General features: G+C 41.2%; 2 non-coding genes across 2 annotated transcripts; both read left to right on the top strand.

The window, feature by feature from the left end:
* The first annotated feature begins 1,621 nt into the window (after positions 1 to 1,621).
* On the top strand, positions 1,622 to 1,775 carry LOC149278804 (small Cajal body-specific RNA 16). The gene has a single exon (XR_016278626.1).
* Positions 1,776 to 1,827: 52 nt separating this feature from the next.
* On the top strand, positions 1,828 to 1,999 carry LOC149278803 (small Cajal body-specific RNA 16). Its single transcript, XR_016278618.1, has one exon.
* The last annotated feature ends 10,397 nt before the right edge of the window (positions 2,000 to 12,396 follow it).

Here is a 12,396-nt window from a genome sequence, read left to right as displayed (position 1 = left end):
TGTGCCTCCCTTTTGTGTTAACTTTTTATTTCTTTATCAGGCAATGGAGAGCAGTCTGTCCAGTGATATTTCGAAGACAACCATCTATGACATGCAGTGCTTTGCATTGTCTGGATGTGGATTGCAGGTTAACACTGTTGTGATGTAAGTATGTCCAAAATTATTTGCTAAACATCAGTGTATGACCATAAACCAAGCATCCACCAAACATGTTAACAGGTATGCTGTTGACTCTGGGCCTACTGATGATGATTCCCTTTATTATCAAGCAAATAGCTGGTGCCTGATTTCCAAGGTTACCTTTTATTTAAATCGCACCAACAATTCCTGCAGCTCCGTATTTAAGTGAGGTGGCTGCCACTTACATAACAAAAAATGCATAAATGCAGACATTAAGAACCCTTGAGCTTGCTGTATAGCCTTATTGTGCTTTTACAGTTACTGGATTTGAAGGCCCTACTTGTGAGCGTAGGTGGTGTAATTGAAACAAGAGAATTCAAACTGCTTTGTGTACACATTGAGTATTCCCAAAAATGATGGTTGTTGGAAATGGGATATATTTGGGGGGGGAAGGGGATTCCAGGTGCTGACATGGCTTCCTCTAGGGGTTAAAATTCTTATAGTATAAAAAATGAAGAAGGTCTTCTGATTATTCAAGGATTTATTTCTGTGGTTCAGAATCTCGGCACAAATTCACCAAAAGATGTAACAAATAAGGACACGCAGGGAGTTCTTATAGGGAGGCATCAAAGGTACAAACCATTAACATTCCTATTGGTTATCTAATTACAATATCAAAAGGCAATACTATCACACAACATACAATTTACACTCCTATTGATAAACTAATCAAAGACAATACATACAATTTACAATCCTATGGATAAACTGATTATAATATCAAAACACAATACATACAATTCCTGTACTTATTATGGTGGTGTGTTTTTGAGCCCACCTCCACAATAGTAACTTAAGTATGCCCGTGTAATTATTAGTCTCCAATAACTGTAGGATCAGCGGTGCCTCTTTATATAATGTAAACAATAATTGTGCTCTTCAGAACAAATAGGGTAATCTTTGTTATTGGTATTCTCCAGCTGATGGGAAAGGTTAATAGAAATGTAAACACATCTCTCACACTAGAAACTATGTTAAAACATTCAGCTTCCTGAATCCATGTAGTGGAATCCAGACAAAGAATAAATATATTTTTATATATAATTAAAATAAAATCCCAGATATATGAATAAAATGCTCGGGAATGTCCAAGGCATTTCGCCCTATAAACACTGAGCTTACTGCTAAGCCCCTGAAATATAAAATCCCAGTTTTTGTAACCGTATGTTAGTTGTACTTTAGCGACTCCCTAGTGTGCAGGTTCAGTACGGTCAGGAAAGTAAAACATTACATAGACCTTCTGCTGATGTGTTGAGTGTAACATGTAGCTGCTGAACATTCTAAATTTCTTGAGCAGGAAAGAGCCTTTGAATGCACATGGCTAGTACTTCAGTCAGAGTAACTTGGGTGTCTAGTGAGAGATCCATAGAGCCAAAATAGGAGTAATGGGCTTCTAAGCTTTATAGTGGAAATGATGCAGTGATAGGAGCGTGCCAATTTCATGGTCTGGGGTCCAGCTCCTGGTTAATGCTGCTTTGCATTCTCGTACCAGACAGCCCCACCCTGACCTAAAGCAAACCACCAGAATCCCTGGGCAGTTACAGGTGTGAGCATTATACAGTGGTTCATGCTCATGTATAATACTGCAAACAATCATTTGGATTTCTTAGCGGTATAGTGGCAGTGGTAGTCTACCTTGCCGGTTTTGTGGTCTGGGGTCCAGCTCCTGGCTTGCAACCTTGCTTGCAATTTTGTACCAGACAGCTTCACCCGGACCTAAATCGAACCACCAGTTGTGTCCTTCCAAAGGATCACTGGGCAGTTACAGGTGTGAGCATTTTACAGTAGGTTGCGCTCATGTATAGTACTGCAAACAATCTGTCATCTTAAGACAGGGTAAACAAATGTGGTGGTAGCAGTTGATTACTGGAAACCAACTTAAGGCTCCCTTTCTCCCTTTCTTTCAGAGCCCATTGGTGCTAATGCAAGAGCTTTGTGCTTCTGCCACAACATGTCTCGCTGGTAAGTTCAGTCCTTGATCTTTGCTCTTTTGCTGCTGCAGTGAGCCACGGTAGTGCATGAATTTGGCTACCCTAACTCCACTCCCTGCCTGTCCTGTTGTTGACATGCATCAAACAGCTCTTCACCTGGCATGTCAATGATCTCAATGGTCACACAAGTTTAACACTGATCGAATGCTTATTACTGTGGCTTTCAACTATAGCCTGTTTCTCAGAGTTGAGCTCTGCGTAGGTAATGGCGGCAGAAATCTGTAGGTTCGCAATCAGGGGTTAAAGGGCCGTGCAAGAGGCTCTATTGGTCGCCTGCAGGGGCCTCCTCTGCAGGCGACCAATAGGCTCACTCGCACGGCCCTTTTAACTCCTTACGATGCAACTTTGCTGGCAGAGACCACTTGTCTCCCTCCTGGAAGTGGTGTGCTTCATTGGTTGCTGGCAGAGGAGGCCCCTGCAGGCGACCAATAGAGTTGCTCGTACGGACACTTAAAATCCTGACGCCAAAGCTGTTGCGTAGTCCGTACTGCGTTAACCCCCTTCTGCAAAAAATGATCACACAGAATGTGCACTAATATTCACCCGAACACGAAGAGTTGGCTGGTGCCCAAGTATAGTTAATACAGACTGGTAACTGATTATTGAACATACATCCTTGTTGAACAAGTCATGGTATGGACAGTCTCCATTAACATAAATGCTGTAGCAGCATTGTACGACTGGTTAACCTTGTTCCTGACTGATGGTCTGTGGTACCTGTTATTCCGGTCTGTAGGAAACCAAAGTAATCTTCAGATGGCTGTGAATTGCTTTATAGCATGTCCTTACCGGTGAAGGGAACACTGCGTAGACTCGGTATGTAGCTGTGATATGGTACCAACCTTTCTCCCCTCTAACTTGCCTCTTTTTCATGGTAAGGCCTTAGTCTATTCTTTGCTTTGTAAAACCGTAGCATGTCAACAGTGACCCTAAAAACTGAAGGCCGCTTGTTTATCTGCACCCCAGATGTAAAATATGCTATCTGGTGCATTCTGGCTGCTTAATGGAATCTTCTGCTGAGGTCAGCTTGGGACAGGGATGCTGTTTCCAGTCATGGATAACTCTGTATTGCTGACCAACACAACTTCCTTCCAGTATGTGTTCTATGGAACTTATTCATACTATATTGTCTTTTCTGTAGGATATCTGTCCTCATGGCTACACTCCAGCCATGTGACCTGACTGACAGTGGCATTGAGAGGATGGATTACTATTTGTGGGCGGATTATGGTAGCCTCATGTGCTGGCCTCCAGGAATCTGGCTGGAAAGCACATAGTATGCCTGCCAGGGGCAATTATCTGTTTTGTGGTCCCTAATAAAGAATTTAGAAGCCCCATCTAACAGACTAAGGTAAGCAATTTGCTAGCAAAGGAAAACTATGCACCCTGAATTTTTTTTTTTTTTCTTTCTGATCTGCATCTGGATATTTGTAGCAATTAACATGTCTTGTTACCTCTGTCCTTTGAACATTTTACATTAGACATCCACTTTATCCTAAAGAATGTGTAAGGCGTTTTGTTTCTTTACAGTTCAGCCTTGCTGAAACCCTCCAGCATCTCCCCATGCGTCTGCAAAAGACACACTATCTGTTTATAGTTAATCTTGTGAACTTTAAATGTCTGACAAGAGCTTTTTTATTTGATTGAATAATCAAAATGACAGATGTTCTCAATGTAATCTGGATTTCAGGTAACTGATGCTGGGGTGTGAAATAGTCTGGCTTCACCCAGGAAGCTCAGGTATTCAGTTATGGAGATGTCTGTATAAATGGCTCTTGCACAAACATTCTAAACAAAATGCCATACAAGTCTTGGTTACTCTTCTCTCAGAAGAAAAATGCTGTCTTAACATTGATCTGTTTTGCAGGGAATGTAACCACTGCATCTATATCTACTGCGTTGCTTGTGCTCACCGGAAGCATCCACGAAGAAGTTGAAATAAAGCAGCGATATGTTTTTTTTATAAAATGTATTTATTTTTTATTAAAGTGTTTACCTTTGAAGTTCCTTCCTGACTTTATATGTTGGCTTGATGCAAGTAAACTAAAAGGCTTTTTTTTTTTTTTTTGTCGGGGAGAGCGATCACAATCGCCCAATCAGATTTGCCCATTGGCACCAATTGAAAAGTTAAGTAACTGGGATTATTTGTGTTGCATGTGGACACAGTGTATCTTTCATAAGTTCATGGCAAGGTTTGAATGCCATGTCACAAACTATCATTGTTAGATATTTCACGCTGCATTCTGTTTCAATTTTCCTGAAGAAAAACGACTGGGATGGAAAAAAACCTAGCTCTGCCCAAAAAATGGCTTCCATACATTTATTCGAAGCTTTGTTTAAACTTGCTGTAACTTGGCCTCTTTCTTGTAATATTATGCAGGAGTTGGAATAAACAGCCCCAAATGCCTATTTGTAGCAGCATATTCTGATATCAGCTGCCAGTATTTTATACTGCTGGCCACTGCATGGGGGGTTGGAGCCCAAAAATGCCAAACTTTCCAGATCTTTAGAAGCGGTGGTTTGTCAATTGTAAGAGCTGGGTTGTTGTGAAGCCTTTCATTCCCTGTTTTATTTTGGAATGACTGGTTCAGTATTTTTGGTCATCTCTAAAATAAGTTGGGTTCCTCAGACAATCGGGAAGCATCCTCGGGGCAGGGCACGCAGGAGGCTCGCTCTACTGCCAATGGATACTACTGAAGTAGATCTCCTCATGGTGAATGTATTGTAGAAACCCCCCTGACTGTTTTAGGGGATGCAAATCGCATGGTATAAATACCTAAAAACAGTTTGAATTTATTCTGTTACTTGAGCGCACCGGCCTTTCTCAAATCAATGCCGTGTCTGTTGCATGTACACATTTTAACCTTTTAATAAATTGAATAAAACTAAAACTGCATTTAACAGAATGGCTGTAACTTTGTTGAAGGATAAAAGCGGCATTAACAAAACAAATAACCATACACTATAAATAAAACAATTAACCCCTTCAATCCCCTATAGATATACCGGGACGTCCAAAAAACGCCCACTAAGAAACCCCTATGGACGTACCGGTGCGTCTAGCCCTTCGTGCAGCGTCAGGGACACATCCCTGCCGCTGCACGGGAGACCAGGCTGACGTTAAATTTCTAATGCTAAATTTTCAGCTAATCATCCAACACGCCGCTTGTGTGTTTAGGCCTCTGGGTTAATAGCTGACCTGCAGATGGTAGCCTTTTAGGCATGGAGATCCATATCTGGACACCGATCGCTCCGATGAGGCACAGATCCACACAGATACTTGCATAGACTTGCATAGAGGTCAGTGTGATCGGTGCAGGGTTTCTCACTCTTCTCTCATGCTGAGAAACAAATCAGAAGAAAAAAAAATCACTCAAGTAATAGAAAAAAAGAATATTAAAAAAAAAAAAAAAGGGGGCTAAGTGATGTCATTGTGGCATCACTGGCATTAATATGTTCAAGAGGGCACCTAACCATACTGTACTGATAACTGCATTTAAAAATATAAAAAAACCCTTACATCCCATTGCCTTAACACAACATCTAAAAAGTAACCGTCCTGCCCCTGTTCACAACCCCCAACCCCATTAAGCCATAAGTATAAAAAAAATACCCTGTAGGGTACTATATGTAAGGGATGGATATGGCCCCCTAGAAAAGAAACCTAAGGATGTGGGGTATCTCCGTAATCAGGAGATGTGGCTAAACAATTTTGGCCGAGTTTCTCTGGCGTAACACATACCCTGTGATCGGTGGCCAAATAGCTGCATGAAGAATGCCCAAATACCACTGAAAGGATAGTCTGGGTTGTCTGCTTTACAGAAATATGATATATATCAAACCTAATGTAAAGATTCTACAAATAATGTACACCTTATAGTATGTTCACTATAAGTGCTGGGAAAGTATGGAAATTCTATATAAATTAGGCATTTCTGAAATCAGGACACCTGAATTGATAAACTTCGAGGGGATTTTCCACCACTTTACCTAATTTTGTGAGGATTGAGAGGGAAAATATATAAAAATTAGGGTTTTTTTCAAATTTTCATTAGTCTCATCCAAAATTTTCAACTAATCATCAAACTATGGTATCAAAAGAAAGCTCTATCTCTCCTTGAAAAAAAACAATATATAGTTTACATGGGTACACTATTGGCAGGAAAAGGTAATATTCGCTTAAAAATGGCAAAATTGCTCTTGGCCTTGAGGTACCAAAAGCCCCTGGGACTGAAGGGGTTAACCCTGGCCGAGTGTTTGTAAACATCAGTTGCTAAAATAGTAAAATGAACATTCGTGTAATTGTTTGAGTGGAGACAGAATGTGCTCAATTACATTCCCAGTACCGAGAAACCTCCCAACTGAGTCACTGGCATCACTACAAATACGTGACGTCACAGCCTGACAGCTCCGCGCGTCCCAGCTTCACCTTCCACGATAGCGCCGCCCACTCGTCCTTCCAGCGCCACGTGACCCGCGCATGGAATGCAACGGCCAGCTGACGGTAGGCGGGGCCAGAGATCACATCACTGACGTCACTCGGCGGATGTTTGACGCCTGCGCCGCTTCGTGTTAGGTAGCCGGTGTAAACGGGGAACTAAAGCTTCGGTGGGGACTCGCGGACCAGGCTGCCTGCACGGTGAGGCGGGATAAGATGCGTGACACGAGATCTCGCTATCGTATGTGTGTGAACGCGGGAGTGGGTGTGTGCAGATTCTCTCGTTGGTTATAGACGGAGCAGGCCTGTGTGTGTTATTGTAGGCTATGAGCAGCTGTGTATACTGTGAGGTGTGGGGCTGCATTGATTGCTATGGAAGGGTAAATAAATACGTGCACATGACTAGGCCTCTCTATATCGAATGGAAACGTAGAGCTTAGTGTTTTAGAGGAATATCTGTTGTATGGGAAGCTGTTCGGTGTAATGATTTACACTACATTGCGTTTAAAATATATTGTGCGCGTATGTTATATAATCTGTTTATCTTTTGTAAAATGATACATTTATGTCTCCAAAACATTTACATTTCTTATCCAAGCCTCTCTATAACTATTTTGTATGTATATATCCCATACAGCAATTACAAATAATACAGCCATTAAGGAATCGCTACAATGTTTGGTGGAACATAGATTTGTATGAAGATGTGAGGGTGCATTTGCCATTGCATACATATTACACATGCAATAAACTGAATGCTCTCATCTGCCTTCATGTTGTATGTTTATAATGTTGTCTGTGTATTGCTGAGCCAAATGTTATTTGTTGGAGGCTTACAGACAAGCTTCACGGTGACAAGTACTTTAAAAAAAAGAATAACTTAATAGGTCTTTTTCCTAAGAATTATTATTTTAACCCCCCCCCCCCCCCCTCCGTTGGTTCACGTAACACAGAGACCATTTACAGATATCTGCGGTCTGCCTGCCTTTAAAAATAGCAGAACTTGTTGCACAAGCGGGACGGAATATTTCCGTGTTTGTAAACCTCTCTTTTCCTGTTTACATCCGAAGTGCTGAAACTTGTCATCTACTCCACAGCGATAACCAAGAGGGCGAGATGGGCTGTGCTTCTTTTAGTGTAATTTGGGGTACACATGGACAGTACAGCTTGCTTTTAATGGCTTTGGTATGCTGGGATTTGTATATCGCTTACCTTTTAGGAGATGATAGAGAAACAAGCGCAGTGTATCCCTGACGCTATATAATTGTGTATTCCCAAAGTAAGTGATCAAAGTTACTGGATTAGATTTTTCTTCTGAGATTGTCCTTTGAAACTTTGAGCTTTTTTTCTGTAGCACTAACGTAACGTACAAATTTTAACATGGAACTCTTGTAAATTGTGCTTACCTCCTCCTAATTGTATCGCTGTAGTCATGTACTCCCTACTACTACTTAGATTGTTAGTTCTATGGGTCAGAGGCCTCCTTTCCAAATGCATTATAAACTATTCTGCCCCGGTCGTAATGCCCATATGGCTGCTGTACTGCACTTATTGTGTCTCTTTTATTATCCTGTATTTAAGGCACTAATTTACATCTGTCTAATTATATATATATTACACACACACACACTAGGGTTCAAAAGTTTGCGGTCACTTAGAAAATTTTGGCTATTAAAACAGCATGAAATGGTTAGAAATACAGCGCAGACGGTGTTAATGTTGTAAAGGACTATTGTAGCTGGAAACGGCTGATTTATAATGAAATCTCTTCGCAGGGCGTACAGAGGCCCTTTATCACTCCTGTGTTCCAATGGCACGTGGTGTCCGCTAACCCAAGTATAAAATTAGAAACCCTTTTGCAATTGGTACAGCTATAAATGTCCTTGTTTTCTATTCAAACACAAGTGACCCCAAACTTTTGAATGTGTATATATACATATGTGTGTATAAATATATATATATCTCTATTGTGTATCACTGATGTGCTATGAATCACACTCAAAACCTGTATTTGACGGCCTTTCTGTAGGTCAGATGTTTCAGCTTCTTCTGTTGAGTCAGGCAGACTTATTCAGATCCAAATCTCATTTTATCAGGGCTGTGAAACGATGCGTGTCCGTAGACATTTGTACGATTCTCAAACGGACTAGGTGAAAGCAGTAATATAACATCCCTTCAGCTAGCCCATGAGATTAATAGCGACGGCTGTCTCTAAATTATCACCCAATACCACCCAGTTACAATATGCCTCGCTGGTACATCTTCCAGTGTTAGCGCATCTGGAGATATCTGCAATGGAATCGTCCATTGTGGGCACCGCTATAGCATCATGGCGGATAAATATCGGGACGTTTGGGTCTAGACTGATGTTTGACTGATCGCACCATCGTATTCCACAGCACTTTGCTGCCCCCCCCCCCCCATATCTTGCTGGAGTTGTTCTGCCAAGCGCATCTCCCTGCGTGTTATAGTTACCTCTGATCAGCTCCAGCATTCATTTAGTAAAAACAGTGGGCGACGGTCCATTCAGGCCCCCATGCATGGCAAGCATTCATTAATTTTAATGGGAGGACTTTCCTGCCATCGATTGGCTGTCCCAGATGTAGAGCCGCAGAGCTTCTATCGTGGGGGAACTGTTTTATTTATTTTTTCCCTATGAAGAATGCATGCTGGAGTACTTGCAGAATACTTTCATTTGCATTGTACATTATTTGGCTGCTTTGAGCACATTACTTCAAGACAGTTTTCCAAAACATTCTGTTTTATCTTTTCAATAGCAGCTTACGATTGTCAATCATGAAATAATGTGTGTGTGTGTGTGTTGGGAATACAGTTGCTTTTTGATGTGTGTTCAGGGTTTGGTCATCTTATAAGAAGTAAAAGAGAATCCTTGCACAAACATTTTCTTGCCGTGTTTATATAGCTGTTGATTTGGGTATTTATCCAGGAAATGGCGCACACAATGTTTCCTAGTTATAAATGTATTTGTGCGCTACGACAATTGCATACGTATATTATTGCACACATGGAACTCGGCGAATAACATGGTTGTCTCTTTTCAGATGCATTACTTTTAACACAAGACGATCAACCCATTCCTGTTAGGTAAGTGATCTGTGTATATCTGCTTGCAGTGTGTGGTGTGTTTGTGTATTAGTGTGTCTAAGTGGGTGTATATGCATCACATTTCATAGAGTACTAATCATGTAAATACTGCACCTCTTCAACCTTGTCATCCAAGACCATAGTTAGCCAGATGCAGTGTTATTCATCACGCAATTACTAAGAGAGATGGAAACAATGCACCTCATTTACGGTTACAAGTGCCGCTGTATATGAAAGACCAAGGAGGTCGGGAAATCCATGACGTTATCTGGGGTTCAGATCCATCCTAGGGGAATGGTGTCCTACAGGACATGCATTTAACAAGTGATTGAAACTAGCGATGCTAAGCCAGAGTGTTTCAGGTAATTATTGCCCCAAACTCTTGTCTCTCCGAGCCCAGAGATCTGTAGATTAATAAGATTTACTGTCAAAGCTCTATGTTCTAAGGCTGGTGTGAACCGCTTGTAATTTTAAGTTAGACTTTTTTACTCGCGATCTGCTGTATAATTGGAAGGCACGCAGGTACAAAGTTACAAAGCTTTAATTCTACAAGCCTGGGTGGTCAAAAGATGGAAAGGAACCTTGGTGTTTAATGGCCATTCTTTTATTTACTTTGCCCGAAGTGAAAGTGTTTTAAGATTGTGGAATGTGGACAAATTCTGCAAGACTGTGGGAACTCAAATAACCTGTTTTTGTTTGAGGGTCCCTTCTGTTGTGCTGCTTGCTGTGCCAGACAGGGTGACAATTGCTTGTGTGTATGCAGACTGCTTCGTTGTGTTACAGAAGATACAAATATTGGACACTGGCTTCTTCTGTAGGTGCTAAGACGGAGTTTCCTATTTAATATTGTATCAGTACAGTGTTTAGTGCAAGCTCTGATCAATATTCAATACATTTCCTGATTTATCTCGACTATTAAATGCCAAGCTGCTAATGTTTAGTTGGTCCACCAGTTGCTGCAGCTGTCCTTCCCTGCTTTGGGTTGTGATCATTAGCAATGTCTTCAAAAGAGAATGGGCAGTCACTGTATGTTCCAATCTTAACAGGTGTTGGAAGATTTCTAACACGTTTCCTCCACCCATTCATTGCACTTAAACACTATCTTATTACAATGACTACAACAGAGACGTTATTAAACAGTAATCCCCCCCACACCAGCCAGCAATCCTGAACCTGTATTGCTGCCACCGCTGCAAGCGATTCTGGTCAGGAATATGCAAATAGGGTGAACAAAAATCACCGATTGTCTATATATCCACGTTATACGTCGCCATAACCCCCGCCATTACTTCTGGTGTGCGTACAATGGCTGTCAGACCTGTTTTTTTGTTGCCTTCCCAGGATGATTACCTCAAAGGTAATCTTTCTATCTTTACCTGTCTTGGAAACAGAACAGGTTTGCCTTATCTATTAACATATGTTGCCATCTTTACTTTGCTACTAATCTATCTCTTCTTGGCAACATAGTTGAAAACACCTGACGTTAAATGATTTTTGTACATGGCAATAAATTGTCACTTCTCACATGGTTTTATACACGCACTATGTGAATTTTGTATGAAATATTCAGATTATAACATGAATTTGTCCTGAAATAAGGTTACCTGCATAGTGCTCTTTTCATTGTATTTGACTTTGAATAGAGTATGCTTCATTTTATTTTTCTTCCCATCAGGCTTGTAAAGAACCAAAAGTCCTAGCCACCATGGTGCAGAAATACCAGTCACCCGTCCGGGTGTACAAGCAGAGCTTTGAGTTAATTATGGCTGTGAGTATAAAACTAATCTATTAGAACGTCATGTCATATGTCTTTAATGTACAGTGTGTGTTTTAAACATCTCCCCAGTTCTTTGTGCGAAAGACAGGGACACCAAGCTAACAAACGTGCATTCTTTATGATTCTGGGTGGTCTAGTAGCTTTTTCCTTGACTGCTGATCCTTGTTGACAAACCAGGTTTCATAGTGCAAAACCAAGGCCATCCCTTACCAGGTTTAATATGTTAAGCATCATTCTACACTTTCCTAAAGTTGATTTGCCACCGATGTGTGGACAACTTTTTTTTTTTTTTCTTCTTTCTTTCTCTCTCTCTCTCTCTCTCTCTCTCTCTCTCTTCTATAAGCATCGCTCTGCCTGTCTCTCTCCCTCTCCTATAAGGATCTCTGTCTCGCAATAATTCAGCTGGGTGCCTGGCAAATGCCAGGGCTAACAACCACAGATCAGTAGAAGGGGTAGTTGTAGACCCTTCTCGCATAATAAAGGTGGGGGAACATAACAGGTTTAGCAGGTTATAATTTGATTTTTAGCTCTATTTCCCATTCCAGACTTTTTACCCTCACCAGGAACACGATAGCGGGTAATGAGGTATAAATACTATGCTAGGCTTATCAATTTCAACGAGTGCATATTTCCAAGCACTGCCCCGAGGTACAGATTATTTCATCTATTCCCAAAATATCGCAGGCCGCAGGCTTTGTGTTTGCAATCTGCCTCCTTTGATGTAATGCAAATCCCAGCTCTCAGCCAGGAAAGCACATTTGGCAAGTTTTTCTGTTGGCTTCCTGCTGCAAGGCTTTTTCTGCATGCTTTTGACATCAAAATCCTCAACAGCCTTCCGATTTTTCATTTTAAGGGAGGAATCCGAGAAGCCGATAAATGTGCAGCCTGATTGACGTTTTATCTTG

This window comes from Sceloporus occidentalis, unplaced genomic scaffold, assembly GCF_023333645.1.
Source record: "Sceloporus occidentalis isolate IW3139 unplaced genomic scaffold, rSceOcc1.0.p SCAF_179, whole genome shotgun sequence".
Lineage (NCBI taxonomy): Eukaryota > Metazoa > Chordata > Lepidosauria > Squamata > Phrynosomatidae > Sceloporus > Sceloporus occidentalis.
This window is presented reverse-complemented; position numbering and strand designations above follow the sequence as displayed.